Source organism: Balaenoptera ricei, chromosome 2, assembly GCF_028023285.1.
Source record: "Balaenoptera ricei isolate mBalRic1 chromosome 2, mBalRic1.hap2, whole genome shotgun sequence".
In the NCBI taxonomy this organism is placed as follows: Eukaryota; Metazoa; Chordata; class Mammalia; order Artiodactyla; family Balaenopteridae; genus Balaenoptera; species Balaenoptera ricei.
The window spans coordinates 30250610-30272191 of record NC_082640.1 but is presented as its reverse complement, the minus strand read 5'-3'; the positions used below and the strand labels follow the sequence as shown (position 1 = coordinate 30272191).

The following is a 21582-nucleotide window of genomic DNA, read 5'->3' as shown; positions in this document are numbered from 1 at the left end:
TGTGGGCGTGCACGGCGGGCCGGGCCGGGAGGGAGCCCGCGCCGAGCCCGAGCCCGAGCCCGCAGCGCGGCCGGCCGGCGGGCCACACAATAAAGCCCGGGGGCGGCGGGCGGGCGGCGGTGAGGAGGCCGGGCCGGCGAGCGGCCGCCCCGCTCAGCCCGCCATGTGAGCGGCGCCGCGGCCTCGCAGGACGCAAAGTTTCCCGGCAGCGGCGGCGCCTCAACTCCGCGCCCAGCCACGGCCCGCCGCTCGGCGAGGAGACACCGTAAGTGCGGCGGCGGGGCCTCACAGCGCTTCCCTCGCCGGGTGCTCGCGAGTTTCTGTGGTGGAGGCTTGTAAACATGGCGCCCCTGAGGCGCGGAGCCGGAGCGGGGAGGCCGGGTCCGCGGAGCCGGGGAGCCAGGGAGGAGGCCGGGCCCGTGGAGCCGGAGGTCGGGAGGTCGGGGAGCCGGGGCGGGCGGCAGGGAGGCCGGGTCCGCGTAACCGGAGGCGGGGAGGCCGGGGAACCGGCGCGGGCGGCAGGGAGGCCGGGCCCGCGGTGGCTGGGAGGCCGGGAGACCGCAGCCCCCCCGCTCCCCGCCGGCCCTGGCCCGGAGGAGGCGGCGGCGGCGGGAAGGAGGCGGCGCGGGCGGCGGGCCGGGCGCGGAGGGGGAGGGCCGGGCGCGGCGGCGGCGGCGGCGGCGGCGAGGACCGGAGCATAATGGTGGGAGACACTCGGCCTCGGTGGCGGGGCGGGGGCGGGGGCGCGGGCGGGGTGTCCGAGGCGGGGTGTTTGTGGAGCTCGGGCCCGGCTGCAGCTTCTCGGGCCGCGGGCGTGACCGCTGCTCGCCCCCCGCAGACAGCGCCGAGTGGACGGCGGAGCTTTGTTTGCGTCGGGCAGGGGCCTGCTGGTCTGCGGGGGTTCGGCTGCGCCCCCCGCCTTCGGCCGGCCGGGGAAGGGCGGCCGTGCAGGAGGAGGAGGCCCCGCAGGAGCAGGACGGCGCGGGGCCTGCACGGGCCGCGAAGCCGGGGAGTCGCGTGAGCGCCGCCCGCCGGGCCGGTCCTCCCCGCGCGCCCAGGCCTCGGGGCCAGCGGTTCGGCTCGGGGTCCGCCGGGACGCGGCCCTGTGAGTTTGGGGGCGGGTGGGGGGCGGGCGTCTGCCTTGACGGCTAGTTGTTGGGAGCGAAGGCTGCGGCTGGGCAGGGTGGTCCCCAAGGGCCCAGACGAGGCCTGGTCCCCGGGGCTGGGAACGGGCGGCAGCGAGGCCTCCGCCTCCTCCGCAGATCCTCCCGGGCCCCCAGGACCGCCTGAGTGTCCGCCACCCATCCCTACGGGCGTCCGGAGGGGAGCTAAGCTGGGGCGCAGCAGCCGGCCTGGGACCCCAACTTCCGCGTGGACTGTCCCCTTAACGCCTTTCTGGCCCAGCGCTGGAGGCGCTCACGGTGTGTCCGTGGTGCCCGGTGTTATGTACGGTGGAGGTGTGATACCCAGTGTGTCCATGGTGGTCGGTGTTACGTACCGTGTGGTCATGGTGCCCGGTGTGTCCGTGGCGCCTGGTGTTATATGCTGTGTGTCGGTGGTGCCCAGTGTGCACCTGGTATGTGGTGGGGCATGATTCCTAGTGTGTGCATGCTGCCTGGTGTGTCCGTGGTCCCGAATGTGTGCCTGGTGTTATATACCGTGGGAGCATGCATGATACCCGTTGTGTTTCTGGTGCTCGGTGTGCACCTGGTACTTGGTGTTATATGTGGTGGGGATATCATACCTGGTGTGTGCATGGTACCTAGTTGTCCCTGGTGCCTGGTGTTATATACGGGTCCACATGGTTCCCGGTGTGAGCATGTCATACCTGGTGTTACATACTGTGTGTTCGTGGTGCTTCGTGTGCGCTTGTGGGGTGTGTACATAGTACCCGGGGTCCTGTGAACTCAAAGCAGGTACCCTGTTGAGGGATGGTTGCCTGAAGGTTGGAGGGGCCCGCTTGGGTCAGATTTTTAGAGGCCCCACAGGGCTTATGAGGTTTAGGTCCTGGGTCCGCTGGTCTGCCTCACCCAGGTGTTCTGCATCCTACAATAAGCGGTGTCCTGTGGAAACAAGAGACTGCTTAAAAATAATTTAGTCTGTTTAAAGGCAGAAAGTAAAACGTTTTTCTTTTAAACCGAGAAATGTAGTAGTTGTAACTTAGTAATTATGGGATGCATAACCTTTTCAGGTTTTTGGGTCATTGATTGTAATTAATGGTTTGAAGTTAGCAGAGAGATAGTCTTGGTTGTACTTTAAAAGTTTGAGTGCTTTCTGGTAAGCACGGTCACCTTTGTGACTTCTGAATTCTAACTTGTAGAAGCAGGAGATAAAATATGAATTTTGTACAGGCATGTTATTTTCTTTGTCTTTAGCGTTGATTAGTCATTATTTTGGTGGACTCTTCTTTATAAGATGGCCAAGTTAGAGAATCAGAGGTCAGAAAATATGGGCTGTGATTATGACAGAATCAATAAAATATTTTTCTTGCTTAACTCCATGCATGATTAACAGAGGATCTCTATTGTGGTACTTTTTCCCCCTTAGATGTTGTTCATATGTTTCTCCTTAGATGTTGTTCGTATGAAAACGGAATCTCCCTTTTACATTTTGTAATTGGGCAGTTTATTTATTCAGTTACCTGTTGCAAGGTGGTTAAATAAACATATATGTGAGTGCTCCCAGCTTTACAAAGAAAAATCAATTAAAATGTTAAAATTATCTCTCCTTAGTTCATATGCAATATTCCTAAGATATCATTACGTTGATACTTTGAGTGTATGTCATCTTGCATGTTTCCATGAATTGACCTGTGTTTATTTGAACTCTCACCTTTTTGTAACAGTACCCACTTTTCCTTTAAGGGTTGTTCAGGTAGTGTATAAGAGAGACATTCATACCCTTTGGCATACCTAAATTGAGACACTGATTGAAGCTAATTAAGAATTTTAACATTTGTAATAAAGTATCAAATACTGTCCTACTGTTGCTTAAAGCCCTAAACCTCTGGTATCAGATTTTGTTTAACTACCCCTACCAGCCTTCAATTGAATTCTCCATAGAAAACATTTAAGCCAAGAGGCTGTATCTGGAAAAAAGGAGAAAATGTTAAGGAGAAGAGTCTGACTTTAAAAAAAAAAAAAAAAGTTTCACTGTTTGAAAACCTTAATTGGACTTAACGTTGAATTTTTTTACAGGTTGATTAGATTCTTGTAATTTGGAGGTAGTATAGCAACATGAGTTTGAGGCCAGGTGACTTGGGTCTGAATCTCACCTCTGTCATTACTAGCAGAGTGATCTTGGGCAAATTATTTAAACTTGCCATGCCTGGTCTCAGTTTCCCCATCTGAAAAACAAGGAGTTTAATTGCTATCCGTATCTCTTACATGAAGACTTTCAGTTACTTTGTTTCAGTGGCATTGTCAAAATTTCAAAACAATTGAAATCTGCTTTGGTACCGTGATTCTGTGAAGATCAATAGTGATCTGAAGGTTCTCCATATCATCAGTGGTCTGTCTTCCTTTGGTCTTGATTTTTGAAATGTTTTTGTATCCACAAGTTTATAACATAAATGAGTACCATGATGAAAATAGGCATCATATATTGTATGTTTACCAAGTGTCAGCCATTGTGCAAAGTTCTTTATGTACACTATCCCACTTTTAAAAATCATACATGTGATCATCTTAAAAGCATAGCAGTCTTCCTTTTAACTGTGTAAGGTTCCACCTCCTTGTAGCACACCCACACCCCTCAACACACATACATACTCTCTAGAATAAGAAGTGAATGAACTATCAGTAGTAGTTTTTTGAGAGAATATGATCCATATAACATACAGGCTTGAGAATCTCTGTGATAAGAGGTGAAATGATAGAAATGAACATAATGGAAGGGAGATACAAATTGAAATCTAAATACCCATCAGTATGATGTAATATCTCACATGTAGTATCTTAAACATATGTGCTGCCTTAAGGAAAGATCCTTTTGGGTGTGTGTGTGCCTATTACTGATTTTCCACTTAGAAAATTCTTGGAAAGCTATTTACAGGCATACCTCAGAGATACCATGGGTTCTGCTCCAGACCGCCGTAGTAAAGGAGATACCACAATAAAGCAAGTCATGTGAGTTTTTTGGTTTCCCAATGCATATAAAAGTTATATATACACTATACTGTAGTCTGTTAAGTGTGCAGTAGCATTATGTCCAAAAACCAGTATATATACCTTAATTAAAAAATACTTTATTGCTAAAAATGCTAACCAACATCTGAGCCTTTAGTGAGCTTTAGTAGTCACATCAAAGATCACTGATTACAGATCACCATAACAAATACAGTAATAATGAAAAAACTTAAAATGTTGCAAGAATTACCAAAATGTGACACAGAAACACAAAGTGAGCAAATGCTGTTGGAAAAATGGTGCCAGTAGACTTGCTCAATGCAGGCTTGCCACAAACCTTCAGTTTGTGAAAACAGTATTTGTGAGGGCCTGTAAGGTGAAGTGCAATAAAATGAAGTATGCCTGTAGTTTGTATTGTGAAAATGCTGTACAATATTTGATATCAAATTACTTACAAATGCAAATAAATAGTATGCAAAATTTAAAAAACATTTATTTGGAAATTAAGAAAATATTTGTAGAGACCATTATGTATTTAGTAGGGAAATTTAGCAAATTGTTAGGCTTAGGTATTCAACTCAATTTTACAAATCTAATTTATGTTCAACTAGTAAATATTTAGACATCATTCATTGTATTTTGGGGGTTTGTTTTCTATTCATTAATACATAATGGCTAATCATTTGCCTAACTTCATGTGAAATTAAAGAAATAGACAAAGAGATTAATAGAAATGACAAAGGTAATGGAATACTGTCATATCAGCATTTTTAAGGGATCATATGGACTCATCTGTTCTTCAGAGATGAGAGGAATATATTGAGTAGATTACCTTGTACTCTTATATAGTAGTTGGAAAAATGTGTTGCTGAAAACTTATACATAGTGTTTTAATTTTGTAAACTGAGTAATATTTAAGTATAATAAACTAGTTTTGTTTTAAAGAAATGCTTTTATAGTTGTTCCATAATGTTTCATAAGAGCACATTAAAATATATTGTATTTTCTTGTAATAGGTAGAATATGTTTTGATATCTTGAGTTCATTCATTGTTATTTATTGAAACTGCTATGTGCTAGACACTTGCTAGATAACACAGTTACTGAAGCAAGTGCAATAAAGTGCAACAAGAAATTAAGTACAGGTGCTATGGAGCAATGTTTGTGAGTTAGGGTACATTGTATTTGAGCTGAGATTACTTTTGAAGTCTTAACACTGATTTCAAATTCATTCTAATTTGTAACTTTGCGACTTTATTAACTACTTGAGGATTTAAAAAAAATTATTTAATTTTTGGCTGCGTTGAGTCTTTGTTGCTGCACGCGAGCTTTCTCTAGTTGCAGCGAGTGGGGGCTACTCTTCGTTGCGGTGCGCGGGCTTCTCATTGCGGTGGCTTCTCTTCACAGAGCACGGGCACTAGAGCGCACAGGCTTCAGTAATTGCAGCACGTGGGCTCAGTAGTTGTGGCTCACGGGCTCTAGGGTGCAGGCTCAGTAGTTGTGGCGCCCGGGCTTAGTTGCTCTGCGGCATGTGGGATCTTCCCAGACCTGGGCTCGAACCCGTGTTCCCTGCATTGGCAGGCGGATTCTCAACCACTGCACCACCAGGGAAGCCCCCACTTGAGGATTTTTAAAAACAACTTTGTTATGATTAGTAATTTTTTTTTGTTCTCCTGATACTATCTAAGCACTAAGATAGTCCCACTTAAAACCTTTAATATTTTTTCCTAATTTGACCTGCTTGTGTGCTAAGTAAACTTAAAATAGAATTTAAAGAAGGAAGACTCTTCTTTCCTATCCAAGCATTTATCATGTAAACAAAAGAAAGATATATACAAATAGTTAGAAATGGATTTGTTTTGAGAGCTTGTTACTTAATACCAACTCTCACAATTGGGATTTAAAATGCTATATTTTTAAAATGAGGAAGATACTGTGGTGTATTGCAAGATAATATGTCATAAATACATTGTACTTCGATTATGTACACACATTATGTCCCTATAGAAGTCTTCTTTGTAAGCAGTTTTTAGAAAGCTATTTATCATTGTAAAGGTATTGCTTGTGGCAGCACCATTGTTTGTAAAGGAAGGTGTCATTGAGCACCTACTATCCTAGGCAATTTACATACTCCATTTAGTTCTCACAGCAGCATAATGAGGGAAGTATTTATTATAGTATGATTATATGATAAATTACAATATTATACAGCACAGTTATAAGTATTATATAACTTATAATAGAGAAGAGACTTGGAAGAGTTAAGTTATTAGTGCCTGGGGTCACACAGAACACATGATCAAATGGGTATTTGAATTCACGTCTATGACTAGCAAACCTATACTCCATTTAAAGCAAAAAAATTATTTATTTACTTCCTCCCTCCCTCCCTTCTTTCCTTCCTTCCTTGGGTCTTCGTTTCTGTGCCGGGCTTTCTCTCATTGCGGAGAGCGGGGGCTACTCTTTGTTGTAGTGCGCGGGCTTCTCATTGCGGTGCCTTCTCTTTGTTGCAGAGCACGGGCTCTACGCGTGAGGACTTAAGTAGTTGTGGCACGTGGGCTCGTTAGTTGTGGCTTGCAGGCTCTAGAGCGCAGGCTCAGTAGTTGTGGCGCGCGGGCTTAGTTGCTCCACGGCGTGTGGGATCTTCCGGGACCAGGGTTCGAACCCGTGTCCCCTGCATTGGCAGGCGGATTTTTAACCACTGCCCCACCAGGGAAGTACCCCTATACTGCATTTGGCTGCTCTTTCTCCCTAAAACTCACCAACTTCTTGGATCTTTGTACTCATACACTGTCATCTTACAAGTATACATTTATGTCTGCAAAAGTATGGAATAGTAACAGAACGTGAAACTATGCTCACTCTTCTTTCAAAAGTAGGAGGTGGAAAGAAAGGAATATTAGAAACCTCCTGGTAATCAGAACATTCCATACGTAAAGTTCTGGTTAATTCCAGTTTCACTGGTAATGACAGCTCGTAACCTAAGAACAAGCATTGGCTCATTTTCTTGCTGTAACTATTGGCAACTCACATTATGAAGATAACTTGCCACAGGGTGTGTGGGGGGAACTTACAATCATTTTAATACTTACGTATAGGAGAGAAATGTTTGAAAATATTTGAAATTAACTTTACCACTAAAGTTTTTGTGCTGCATTAGAAGGGGCAGTCATTGTCTTGAGGAATCTTTTAGTATTCCTCTGTTGCATAAGTTCAATTTGGATTGAAATAGCTAATTTCTTGAAAGTTACTCTAAGTGCTGAGGCTTCAGGAGTCAGTAGGTGTTTATTGTCTAAAATAAAATAGTGTGAAGCATATGGTGAAGAGAGACATAGATCAATTGAGTTGTAGCATGCCCAGGTTCAGATTGTGTTGATGCTCATCAGCGGGGATATTATATAAGGTTTTCTCATATTTAATAGTTATAGAAAGATATTTTAAAAAGAAATAGTCTTTTAATGAAGGCTAAAGTATCTCAGCTTGAAAGCTATTATGAACGCTTTATTTTTTTTGTAGATTCTTGATTTATCTGCTTGTTGATTGCTTTTCTGTCTCAAAACTGTATCTGAAAAATGCTGTTAGGGAGATCAAGTTCTTAATTTTCAATTGAGTTTTGACATGGAGCCCTTCTCAAATTAGTATTGAATATATATACTTTAGCTGGCCAGTACTTGTGGTAGGAACAAGTGAGATTGATTTATTTGGGCTTGCCATTGATACCATATTTAAAAGGTTTTCGGGGCATTTTATTTACTATTAGAGACGTTATCTTTTTAAATTGTAGAGGGTATAAAGTTTAAAGTGGTTTATTTTTCTACTGTACTTGTAATTTAACATTTCTTTTATGTTTAAAAATGTCACACTTAGTGTAATGTCAAAATACCTGATATCTTTTATTTTGAAATAACATATTTTCTTATTCTGCACATATATTTTCTACACATACAGTTCTGAAGAAGCCTCTCGATTGTGATCAGTATTCGTGTTAGGTTGTTTTAGTTAAGAAACTTCCATTTGAGTAATTTGAAAGTTAAATTTTATTTTCTTATGATTATTAAAATAAACCTAGCTTTAGTCTCAGTTATTTCCTAGTGAATTAAAAGCCGAACAACCGGGCTTCCCTGGTGGCGCAGGGGTAAAGAATCTGCCTGCCAATGCAGGGGATACGGGTTCAAGCCATGGTCCGGGAAGATCCCACATGCCACGGAGCAGCTAAGCCCGTGTGCCACAACTACTGAGCCTGCACTCTAGAGCCCGCGAGCCACAACTACGGAAGCCCGTGCGGCTAGAGCCCGTGCTCCACAACAAGAGAAGCCACTGCAATGAGAAGCCTGCACACTGCAATGAAGAGTAGCCGCTGCTCGCCACAACTAGAGAAAGCCTGTGCGCAGCAATGAAGACCCAGTGCAGCCAAAAATAAACAAACAAATAAATAAAATATTAAAAAAAAAAAAAAAAAAGGCTGAACAACCACCAATCCAGTTTAAAGGCAGACTTTCTCTTGATTCATTTGCGTATTTTAAACAAATGCTAATGAAAAAATACTGTTGTAAGCCTTATTGAAGTAGTACTTGCATTTTATTTGTTCTTTTAAATAAATTCTTTGGGATTTTGGATGACACATGGGAAGCTCTTGATGGTACACTGGTTCTCAGTCATGACTGAGCATCTGAATTACTTTTTTTCTTAACAAAAACATTAAGTCAGAATCTCTGGGGATGGGTCTGGGTTCTATTTTAAAGTTCCAGTTGGGATTTTTTTTTAACTTTTAAAGTTACAAATTTTAATTTTTTTAAGTAGGCCAAGTACATATGACGACTTCTAGAAAATTCGTTTTATAATGGTTTATAGAAAATGATGTACTCTACAACCTTCAGCTCTCTGTCTCAGAAATTATTTTTCAGGAATCTTATTCTTGAAGTTTCCTACACAGGATAATCAAAATAGCCTGAAAAATAAATATATCCCAGAAGAAAACCTCAAGTCTTTTCAGGTTCCTCAGAAATGCTCTGGTATTGTCACTCTGCTGATGGTCAGGGAAGGTGGATAGCAAAGGTGGGGTTGGTTGGTGTTTCCTAATGGTCCTGCATTGTGTCTGAGGCAAATGATGTCCGGGGGTAGGCTGCCACCCAGTTCAGTGTCTCTGAGATTTCCTGTAGTTTGAGCAGTGGCCAAGTGTTCCTGCAGGTTGTGGAGTAAGCTTGTGACCCTGACAGGCATCAGAAGCACTTGGATGTCTTTCCCTGGGCGATTATGCCAGCCATGGTGAAGTTGTGCCTGCAGGCGATAGTGAGACCATCTGAGGAGGTTTTCCTGGCACTGCTGCTTAGCAACCTGGGTATCCTTGGCTTTTGTCTGGATTTCAGGTGATCCTTGATGTTCCTACAGATTGGGGGTGTCATTTCCACTTACAGGTTGTTCCCCAGAGATAGGGCCAGAGCAGGAGCAGATTCATTGTCTAAACTGAGTACCAGAAGATTCTGAGGGAAGAAGCCTGTGAGCTGTGAGATTCACTGTCACTGCAGTCACTGATGGCCAGTATCTGTGTTCTCTCCTGTTCTTGCACTTCTCCCTCAGCATGCTGAGGCTTCCCAGTGGGCTTCCTGAGGACCTATGGAGAGCCTGAGAATTTGCACTGGTTCCTCTTCCTTCCTCTCTAGTGCAGAATCCATCAGTCTTCGGAAGTCAGGGCTTTAGAGGAGGAGGAGTGGCCTGGAGAAGCCTCATTTGGCCTGGTGCTGACTGTTGGTCTTCAAGTTCTGAGCAGGTCATTCGCTCTTCCAGCCGGATGCCACAGCCTCCTCTGCAGGCCGTTTCCCACTGACATCAGTCCTCTCGCTTTTGTCTATTTTAAAGTGTGTTAAGTCAGATTGTCTTAAATAAACATAAATTTCTCAGTTTTAGATTACCAGATATGTTCAAGAATTATATTGGTTGCTCTTGTCAGAACTGCATCTTTAAATAGAATATTCCTATAAAATTGGACCTTGCAGAATAGAGTGGAAAATGTTAGATGGGTATACTATTACAAATTATTTTATATACTGTTTGTTCCTAAGTAGAGATACTATTTCATAGAATGATTCTAAATATTATAATAATAGGGAGGGAAGAGGATCTGACATCTGATTCATAGAGAAAGTAATTGACTAACAAATTTGAATTCTACCAAATGAAATGCTGAGCTGAAAACTGGTCACTGCGGTCTCTGCTCTGTCTCCTCAACTCAGGGAGACCACAGGCTCTGTTCCTGTTTTCTTTCCCTGCACTGTGGCCTGAAATCTGCTAATAGGCAGTATTCGGAGACAATTGTAAACCTCTCCTCATTCATTTTCCTTCTCCCAGAGCTTATAATCCTGTCATCAGGATATTTTGGAGTCTGTTCTTAGTCTAATTTTCTAGTCTTATCTCCTGTTCCCCTAAGTAAAACTTTTACTTCAGCCAGTTATGTTTACTCTTTCAGTAAGTGTTTTCTTTAATGCACAAGTAGTACTTTTACATTAATAATACTTTATAACTTTTGCTCGGGTATCCTCCTTTCCCCTCCGCATTCTGCCCCCAGTGCTGAAGTTAGCTTAAAATTTAATTTAAAATTTGTTGGCATTTGAGATCTCTATCAAGTTTCATCTTCTCCATCTTATTGCTATCCCACAGTGATCTGTCCCCTTACAGCATTTAAAGTTTGCCTCAACTAGTTCTTATTCTATATTGCCTTTTATAATCATCTTATAATTATCTTACCTTCCTATAATTATCTTATTTTCCCAGTTCCTTGACCTGAGAACACTAACTTTTAAAATTTCTTTATAATACCTAGTACAGTGCTGTACATATAGTAGGTCACATAAGTGCATGTAGGTAGACAAAAGAATGCCCCTTTATCTTTTCAGTGCCTACAATATATAGGCAAAACCCGAATTCTGGATGAATTTACCCTAACAGCCTGCATGCTGGTAGAGGGAAACTACAGAGCTCATGACAGTGTATGTAGGTTCTTGGAAACCAACATACATGGTCATCTGGGCTCTCAGGCTTTCTCTGATCAGTTCACCGTCCACTTTCAATAATGACTTACTAAACTTTCTTCACTTTCCTCACACCTCTCTACCCCCCATTACTCTTGTAGAGGAGTTTAGCCTCTTTTTCCAGAGGAGAAGGAAGGCTTCCTGTGGGAAGTAACTTGCTTTACTCCAGATCTGCAGACATGCCTGCCCTCACATCTCCTTCTCTCATTCTCTTCACCTCTGTCTCTGTAGATCATCCCTTCTGAAACCTCTTACCTATCTCATTTGCATTCCCTTCTATACTTGCTCTCTTCGATTTTCATTTAGATATACTCTGACATCATCTCACCGTTACAAAACAAACAAAACAGAAAACAACAAAAATCTTTTCAGAACTCCACATCCACTGCTCTGGTTTTCTTTTCTCCCCTATATAATCCTTCTTCTTTCTGAACACTTATCCAAAGAATCATCTTTCTTTTTGTTTCTGTACTTCTTCCCAGTCCAGCTTCTACACTATCAGACGACTGAAGCTGTTCCAGGGAGGTGCTGTGACTGCCAAGTTGCTGAGTCCACCTGAGCCTTTCAGCCCTCCATTCTACTTGACTTTCATCAGCCGAGAGGCACAGTTGACCATTCCCTTCGTGAAACACTCCTTTTTGTTTTTGTTTTTTGTAATGCCACACTCTTTTGCTTTTCTTTAGAACCTTTGGCTGCTGCTTGTCTGTTTACCAGCTGCTCTTCTACTGCCTAGAATGAAACATGAGGTGCCCCCCACTCTGCCCTAGGACTCCATTCTTTCTTCACTACCTGCCTCCCTCCAGAGTCTCATCCCGACTCATGGTTTCACTTACCACCAACATGGGAATAATTATTATATCAGCTAAGGTGCTTTCAGCCGGAACTTACAGAAGAACTTGACTCAAACTGGCTAATGCAAACTTATTCTCTCATCTAACTGGAAGTCCAGAGAGAGGATAGACTCCAGGTGACACAAGCAACAGCTCAAAGAACCATCTTTCCTTTGTCCAGCCCTCAGCATCAGCTTTATTCTCAGGCTAGTTCCCCTCAGGGCGGCAAGAAGGCTGCATCAGTTTTGGGCATCATATTAAGACCTAGTGATATTTAGAGGGAGAAGAGGCCATTTTTTAGGGCTAGGAATTGGTCCTAAAAGTAGCCCTAGCACACTTCTCCCTCATTGAGTCACGTAGCACTTGCTGGACTTGATGTCAGCTGATAAGGAAGATGGAATTACCATGATTGATGCAGGCTAAATAGCTGCTGGGAGTCTAATCACTGTCTTCTGTTGGGAGTCTAATGACTGTCTTCTGCTGAGAATTCTTCAGTGGCTTCCATTGCCCTTAGGTTAAAGTTTCAAATCCTTTATGAAAGGATTGGCTTATGAAACTCCATGTAATCCGGTCCCTGTGTACTGTGCCACCTGTGGTTATGGCCATGGCCATTTTTAATGCTTATGAGATGGGATTATTTCAGAAAACAATATGCCTTCATAAACCACAACTAATAATTATATTCTTTTTAAAGTTTCCTGGAGACTCACTCTCCTCCCGCTCCTTCCCACTGTTTGCTCCTTGACCTCAAAATTCTTAACACAGTGTCTGTCCTAGGCCGTCATTACTCTATCTATTAGAAATGTGAAATGAGACCAGACTTTTTTGACGCTACTTGTCAAGATTATGGGAAACATGTTTTACCCAAATTAAAACTCCAAGTACTTTAGAAACAGACATTGTATTAAAATAACAAGTATTTGGCAGTTTAGCTATAGGAAGTGCTGGATTTATTTGCAGACGTCAGTGTCTGCTATTGCTTGTGTCTGCTGTACACATTTCACAGTGTGTAAGATAATTATAAGATTTCAGATTTTCTTGCATAAGTAATACTTTATACACTTTCAAAGATATTATAAGCTTTGTGATATATATTATAACAGTTCAATGAGACAGTATGAAAAACAAGACAGGAATGTGTGTTCCCCAGTCCTGCCCAGAGGCCATTGCCAGCCTAAATGCCCGCTGTTCTGGATGTTTGACATTAGTGCAGGAGGAGTGCCACATGTTCTCACCCGTCCTGTGTATTTGCTTTAATCTAGAAAGTGGTTATATAATTTCTAAGTTCTTTATTCTTTTGCTCATTCATTATGGTAAAGTAGATGTAGTTAAGTGGGATATGCTCCTTTGTTGCGGTAAAATATCCTTGTATGGACTGCCAAATAATTGAGGGTTTAAACAGTTATAGTTGATTCTCATGCATTCAGAATCCAAATAATGGAAAAGTTCAGTTGCAAACTTTGGTCTCATTTCATTAATTAAAGAGATGGTAATTGTAAAGGTAAATGTATTAGGAAAAAAGAGAGGTCAGTACAGACTGAGAAAGCACCTAGATCTTGCCGGTATAAGTATGTTGTGATTATTAATGTGCGTGAAAGTATAAGCCGTTATTTGAGTTGTCCACCTTTTAAATTCATTCAAATGTTTATTAAGCAAGACATGTTTCTTTTAGTATAAACTGCATTGGATAAAATTGACTGATTTTATGTTGTCTCTCTTTGACCTTGAATACATTCAGCATGGTGCTAATATGTACTCTAATTCATATTCCATCAGTTCTGAAGTACAGAATTGCTATTTGTCATTTTCTTCAGATTTCACATTTACCATTATACAGTCTCCAAATTATGAGAGACTCCTCTTGAAAAACATTTTTTGAGAGATGAAACATTCTGGCTAACTTAGCATGAGCTGGTATGGTTGCTGTGTAATAAATGAATGGCTAATTTAAAATAATTTTTAATACAAACATTATACGCCTTATTTCATAGATATCTAAGTTCCTATAAGACAGTGATTGGGTCACTTTAAAAGCCTTATTAGGAAGTTAATGTTATGAGCTGATTATAGGGACACAGTAATCCCTGTTCTACCATGCTGGTATTTATCCAGAGTTGGCCATCTCTAACTGGAAACATCATAAAAGCTTCAGTTTTCTTCATCTCCCTACTTAAAATGGTTTTCAGGATGTTTATAATGTTATAAAAATGATATTCTCAAAACATTTAAAAAGTAAAGATCACATTTTGTTTTAATTTCAGTCGATTTTTGTTATTCACTGTAGTTATGTTCTGTAAGGTCACCACAAACACTGAATCAGCCAATACTGACCCTTTACCCCAGGGGAAATGCAGGGTTCAGTACCTGCAAGCCTCTGGCCACACATTTTTCTAACCAAAATTTCCAATGAATAGGTTCATTTGCCAACATCCTGGTAAAAAAAAAAAAAAAAAAAAAAAAAAATAAGGTCTCAGTGTCCAAACATGTTCTCCTACAGAGCACTTTTCCTGTAGAGGATTTGCTTGCAAATTTCATTTTTCACATGATATCACCTTTTGAAACCTGCAGGCCAGCTCTAGCTGAGGAGGGTTTAGCATTTTCCTGAACCCTGACGTGATTGTGAATTTCTGTGGCTTTCAGCCTCAGGACAGCGCTGCCCGCTGCACTTTTTATGGATCCAGGAACTTGGCAGCTTTCCTGTCTTCTCTGTAGACAGGTTCCTGGTTCTGGACGTTGGGATGGTTGAGTCTTTAGGAAGCACCTTAACTGGGCCTGAGCTGCACTCAGCAGACACACCAGGTGCATCCCAGCCTTTGAGGCCCAGGAGACAGGACACACCTCAGCACTGTGGGGGCCATTTTAAACAGCAAAAACACCAACTTAAAAAGCACAACAACTCCAGGCACGTGGCCTACATAGAGTTAGAAAAGGACACTGCTTGACGGAGCTGGAACACGAGGGCAAAGCGTTGCCCTGTCCCACCTTGGCTGGCGTGTGTGCCTGTCTGCCAGTAACTGCCAGAAGGCCATGAGTATTGACTCGGGGTCACAGATCTAGCAAGTAGGTGAATTCACAATGTGGAATCCACGAATAATGACAGCTGACTATAGATTCAGTACTAAAGTTCTTCTGTGTCAGGGTTTTTATGATGATTTTCATTTTTGTATCTTTTATTTCATTTTATAAAACAATAAATATTGTGCTGAAATTTCACGGCTACAAATGAAATATAAGAAAATTCCTCTTAGTTTTGAATTCTATTAATTGGACATTTTTTTCCCTGTAATTTTATCTCTTTTTACAAGCTAGGTAGGGCTTAGTATATACTAGGCCCTTGGTAAATTTGGCTTTGAAAGAAGGATTAGGATTTTTTTTTCCAGAAAACATTTTATATGATTAAACAAATTACATGTATTTCAGAGAAATTGAGATTTTATGGGGGAAAAATGTACATTGTTTTGGTATGTGTTTTTTAAATATCGAGGAAAGTGGTTGATACCAGGGGCAAAAACTGTAGAGGGAAAGATTGGCAAGTTTGATTACATAAAAACTTAAAACTGAAAAAAACTCATTATAAACAAAGAAGGAAACTGGGACAATATTGGCAACATAAATGATAACCCAAAACATACTATTCATCAGGTGTTCATAAAGAATTTTGAAGAATCATTAATAAAATGGCAAATCATATAATAGGAGATAGAGAACACAGTACTTTTCTAAAGAAGAGCTACAAATGTTAAAGAACAAAACAAAACAAAAAACTTGAAAGATGTTTGGCCTCAATGGCAATTTTAAGAAAAACAAAATGTGATACAATTTTTGCACTTTTGGTTTTGGTGAAAATTAAAATGAGACCAAAAAATCTAAAAAGGCTAACTAATAATCCATAATAATTATGATCTAAAAACAGACACACTTTACTCAGAGGAGAGCTTCTACCGTCTTCCACCATGACCGAGGTCCTCCCTGGGAGACCATCTGTCATGAGGGTGTTTTTCTGATATTTTGGTGGACAACACATTTAAAACAGTTAAAAAAGGAACAAGGAATCCTTTGAGAAATGCATACTAAGAAGAGGTTACTGTGCCACTGAGTGTGAACACTGAGGGAGAAGGTAGAAAATTACAAAAATCAAGCACATGAATGCAAAAAGCACGCCTGTTTGGTTTGTAGCAGTCAGTTTGCCCCTTAGGGGACATTTGGCAATGTCTGGAGACATTTTTGGAAGTCAAGCCCTGGGGGATACTCTTGGCATTTGGTGGGTAGAGGCCAGGGATGCTGCTAACACCTTACGATGTACAGGACAGCTCCACAACGGTCATCTGGCCCACAATAGCCCCGAGGTGGAGAAGCCTGGTGTAGGGGCAGGCAGGTCCTGTGTACCTCAGGGGCGTGTTGATGTACTGCTGCAGGTGATGCTGACCCTGGGTTGTTAAGAAAATGTGTTTGTTATATACAGCACGCCGGTTAAACAGGTGTGGACATTTCTAATACGTGTATGTTAGATTTCCAATCACATTGTTTTAAGAAATTTTTAATGCATAAAAAAATCATTTACTTGGAAGATCTTTATATCTTATTTTTAAGGATAAACTAGGCATTACTGTATTTTAGTGTTTTAACTACATGAGTTACATCACTGTAACTTACTGGAAAATCTTTTTATCTTTTCATGTGATTGCTTGCTTTTTAAAAATTAATTAATTAGGCTGCGCTGGCTCTGTGTTGCGGCACACGGATCTTTGTTGCGGTGTGTGGGATCTTTGTTGCGGTATGTAGGATCTTTAGTTGAGGCATGTGGGATCTAGTTACCTGACCAGGGATCAAACCCAGTCCCCTTGCATTGGGAGCACAGAGTCTTAACCACTGGATCACCAGGCAAGTCCCCTTCACGTGATTACTTTCTCAACATAAATATGCTAATTACAAATATGATACATGCTTTAGCTTAAAGGTCCTTAAAGTTAAAATAGTTCTCTAACCTTTAGATAATGTGAAAACCATGTATTTGGAAGTATACTGGTGGATTATATTCATTTGGGAGGTAGCATATTTGTGGAGTGGAGAATTTCTCATTGTTTGGTCTGAGTTTTCATAATTTTCCAGGGTATGGTTCAGAGGACTTATTTAGTAAAAACACAAAATAATTTGAGTCAAATTAAAAATTCAAAAAATACCTTTATATTACTCAATATTTTAGGGTATGTAGGCATAGATATTTTCATTGGTACTGGGGAGTCAGTGGTATGTAATCTATCATTTCTTTGATATTTTTTGCTGGTAGGGGGGAGGAGGATATAAAGACTCAAGTTTGTTTTTTTAACTGAATTTTATAACTTACACTTAATCATTGTTTTTGTTATTAAGGATAAATTACTGTGGACAGTAATGAACATTTGATACCTTTGTCTTGGGAATTTGAGGAAAATAATTTAGATTTAAAATATATGGCAAGATGTTAATTGTTGAAGCATAAAAGGTTCATATAATTCTACTTTTGTATGTACTTGAAGTTTTCCATAATAGTTGTTTTAAAAATCTAGTAACAGTGAAAGCAGACAGGAGCTACTCCCGAGTGGGAAGGGAGCTGGTCTCAGGCAGGGAAGGGGAGACACATTTAAAAATAAGTGATCATGGTTTGAAATTTCCTTTTAAGTTGAAAACTTTTAATAGAAGCTATAAAATAATCCTCTCGTGACTCCTCACATCAACAAAATGACATGTTTGGTGACGTTTTAAATGCACAATTCAGTTGTTTCTAGCACATTCTCAAGGATGTGGAGCCATTACCACTATGTAATTCCAGACAATTTTCACACCCCAAAAAGAAACTTCGAATCCATTAGTACACTTCCCATTTCCCCTCCCTCGACCCAGGCAACCACTCATCTGCTTACTGTCTCCATGGATTGGCCTATTCTGAATATTTCATATCAGTGGAGTCATACAACATGTAGTCGTAGTCTTTTGTGTCTGGCTTCCTCACTTAAAATGATGTTTTCAGGTTTCATCCATGTTGTAGCATGTGTCAGTGCTTCATTCCTTTTTATGGCTCAGTAGTACTCCATTGCAGGAATAATATTCCATTGGATGTACCACATTTTGTTTATCCATTCATCAGTTAATGGATATGTGAGTTGTTTTCACTTTTTGGCTATTAAGAATGATGCTGCTATGAATATACATGCACAAAGTTTTGTTGGACATAGGTTTTTTTAATTGAGGTATAATTGACATATAACGTGTAAATTTAAGGTGTATGTGTTGATTTGATACATATATATTGCCCTATGATTACCACCATAGAGTTAGTTAACACTTCCATCACATAACGTAAGTATCATTTCTTTTTTGTGGTGAGAACATTTAAGATCTAGTTTCTTACAACTTTCAAGTGTATATAATACAGTATTGTTAACTATAATCACAATGCTGTGCGTTAGATCCCCAGAATTTATCTTCTAACTGCAAGTTTCTACCCTTTGATGAACATGTCCCTAATTTTCTTGGGCCATATGCCAAGTAGAATTGCTGGGTCATATGGCAACAATTTTTCTCCCTTCTTTTGAGGAGCTGCCAAACAATTTTCTAAAGCACCTGTACCATTTTACGTTCCCACTAGTGATGTATGAGGATACCAATTCCTCTATATCTTTGTCAACACTTGTCTAGTTTTTCAGTATAGCCATCCAATGAGTGTGAAGTAGTATCTCGTGGTTTTGACTTGCATTTCCCTAATGACTAATGATCTGGGCATATTTTCATGTGCTTATTGGCCATTTGTATATCCTCTTTGGAGAAATGTCTGTTTAAATCCTTTTCCCATGTTTAAACTGGATTGTTTGTCTTTAGTCTGAGAGGTGAGAAATGGTATGTTAAAATGTTGTGCTAAATTACTCTTCTCTAATTATGAGGCAAATTAAGCATCTTTCCATAAGTTTATGGGCCTTTTGTATTACTTTTTCTGTTTTCTGCCTGTCCACATCTTTTGTCCATTTTTTTCTATTGGATTTTTGAGCTTTTTCTGAAAGTTGAGGTTATTTACATATTAGTGATACGTAATTTATGACATAAGTGCAAATGTTTTTTATACTTTTACCTATTCGATTTATCATGTATATTTTTACCTTGGTCTTGCAGTATTTTGGCCATGCAAAGGGCTATAATTGTGTTCATTTGCTTACTTGTTTTTAGATTTTTGTTTTTGTTTTTTGTTGTTATTGGTCATGGTAGTTGAATTTATCAACCTTTCCCTTATTTTTTTAATTGAACTATAGTTGATTTACAATATTGTATTAGTTTCAGCTGCATAGCAAAGTGATTCAGTTATATATATGTATTTTCAGGTTATTTTCCATTATAGATACTGAATATACTCCCCTGTGCTATACAGTAAATCCTTGTTGCTTATCTATTTTATGTATAGTAGTTTGTATGTGTCAATCCCATACTCCTAATTTATCCCACTCCCCCTCCCTATCCCATTCTCCTGTTGTTTTGCTTCTGGATTTTGAAACACAGGAATGTTTTTTTTTCAACTCTCGGTTTTAAAGGAATTTATCTACGCTTTCTTCTAGTATTTGGCTGGTTTCATTATTTTTATGTGTAGACTTTTGAAACATTAGGAATTTATTCTAGTGTATAGGTGGAAAAATCCAGTTGTCCTAATGTTATTTATTAAAAATCCTTCTTTTCACCATTGATTTGAGCTGTTTCCTTTATCATATAATATATTTCTGTAAACATTTGGGGCTAAATCTGAACTTTCTATTTTGTTCCAGTAGTTTCTGTCTTCTTATGTGCCAGTACCTGACTATGTTAATTGTATATAATTGATTATGTATTAATCCATGGTAGGGCTAGCTCTTCCTCATTGTTTTTCTTTTTTGGAAATTCTTGCTTATTCTTCCAAATGAAGTTTTACAGAACACTTTTCTAGCTCCAAAGGAAATGGAGTTTTAGAGTGTTTTAAGTGAAATTGCATTAACTTACAAATTAACATAGGAAGAATCGACATCTTTATGATATGAGTCTTTCTATCCAAGAAATGGTATATCTTTCCATTCATTCAGTTATATATCTGTGTTTTTCTGGAGGACTTTATAATTTTTACCATACTGGTTTTCATATATCTTAAGTTTATGAGTAGATATTTCATTTTCTTTTATCTTTTATTATTGTAAATAGGATATATTCTTGTATTATTTCTTCTAACTCTTTATTGTACATTATATAAAGGCATTGATTTCTGCATGTTTATTTTCTATCCTGTTTTACTAAATTTCCTTATTTGTATTTTTGCATTCATTCTTCATATTTTTCTGGGTGCATAATCATATTATCTGCAAGTAGAGGTAGTTATTCCTTTTTATTCCAATTTCTGTTACTCTGATTTCTCTCTGTTGTGTAATTGCATTGGTAAATACCTCAAATGCAATATTAAATAAGAATGAAGGGCTCCCCTGGTGGCACAGTGGTTAAGAATCCGCCTGCCAATGCAGGGGACACGGGTTCGAGCCCTGGTCCGGGGAGATCCCACATGCCGCGGAGCAACTAAGCCCGTGCGCCACAACTACTGAGCCTGTGCTCTAGAGCCTGCGAGGCACAACTACTGAGCCTGTATGCCACAACTACTGAGCCCACGTGCCATGACTACTGAAGCCCGCGCGCCTAGAGCCCGTGCTCTGCAACAAGAGAAGCCACTGCAGTGAGAAACCCGCACACGGCAATGAAGAGTAGCCCCTGCTCACCGCAACTGGAGAAAGCCTGCATGCAGCAACAAAGACCCAACGCAGCCAAAAATAAATAAAATAAATAAATTAAAAAAATCATAAAGTAAATAAATAAATAAGAATGAATATAGTGAGGAACCTTAACTTGTTCTTTACTTCAGCAGAAAATTATCTAATATTTCTCCATTAAGTAAAATGCTGGCTTTGTGGCCAGTATGTGTTTATCAAAGAAGTATCCCTCAGTTCTTAAATTCTTGAGCTGCTTTTTTTTTTTTTTTTTTTTAAAACATGAATGGGTGTTAAATCTTGTAAGGTGCTTTTTTGGTACTTACAGAGGTGATCATATTCTTCTTAGCTCTTCTAATATTTTTAATTGTGTTAATGTATTTCCTAATATTGAACCATCATTGCATTTCTAGAATAATGCATTTATTTTAATGTGCTGTTTGATTGTTTGCCAGAGTTTTATTTAAGATTTCTGCAAGGATGTCTATAAACTTACATGTATTATTTGTTGTTCATAGCATAAGCTTTTGTGTTTATTGACTCTAAGATAATTGCTCCGTTTCAGTCTTACTCCCTGAGATGATGTCTTGATGCCTCTCATGCTCTCCCTAATATGGGACTGGATTCTCTCTGGGTCTGCTGTAGAGCTTTTGGTCCAGGAGTTCCCTTTGCCTCCTTTCTGTGCTCAGTCCTGTTTCCTGGACAATATGGGATCTCCTTTTCTTATGATTAATCTATTGATATTAGTAACTTCCTGAGAAAGAGTGCATAGGACATAGATTTTGGGGTTACTTGAATGTTTGAAAATCTCTATTCAACCTTCACTAGTTGATCATTTGAATAGGAATTTAGGTTGAAAA

At 40.3% G+C, this 21582-nt stretch overlaps 1 protein-coding gene across 12 annotated transcripts in view; it reads left to right on the top strand.

Annotated features, from left to right (window-relative positions):
* The window catches only part of ZMYND11 (zinc finger MYND-type containing 11), a 129516-nt gene that overhangs the window by 209 nt on the left and 107725 nt on the right, over positions 1-21582 (top strand). For 2 of the 12 annotated variants that reach the window (XM_059912268.1, XM_059912252.1), the window contains exon 1: positions 35-265. The exons of 2 other annotated variants lie outside the window; for them this stretch is intronic. The gene's annotated coding sequence lies outside the window, so the exon portion shown is untranslated. Of the gene's footprint in view, positions 1-32; positions 266-332; positions 432-647; positions 704-859; positions 1106-1399; positions 1422-21582 lie in introns of those variants that run through there. 8 more of the 12 variants (XM_059912261.1, XM_059912265.1, XM_059912260.1 and 5 more) reach the window with 8 other exon arrangements.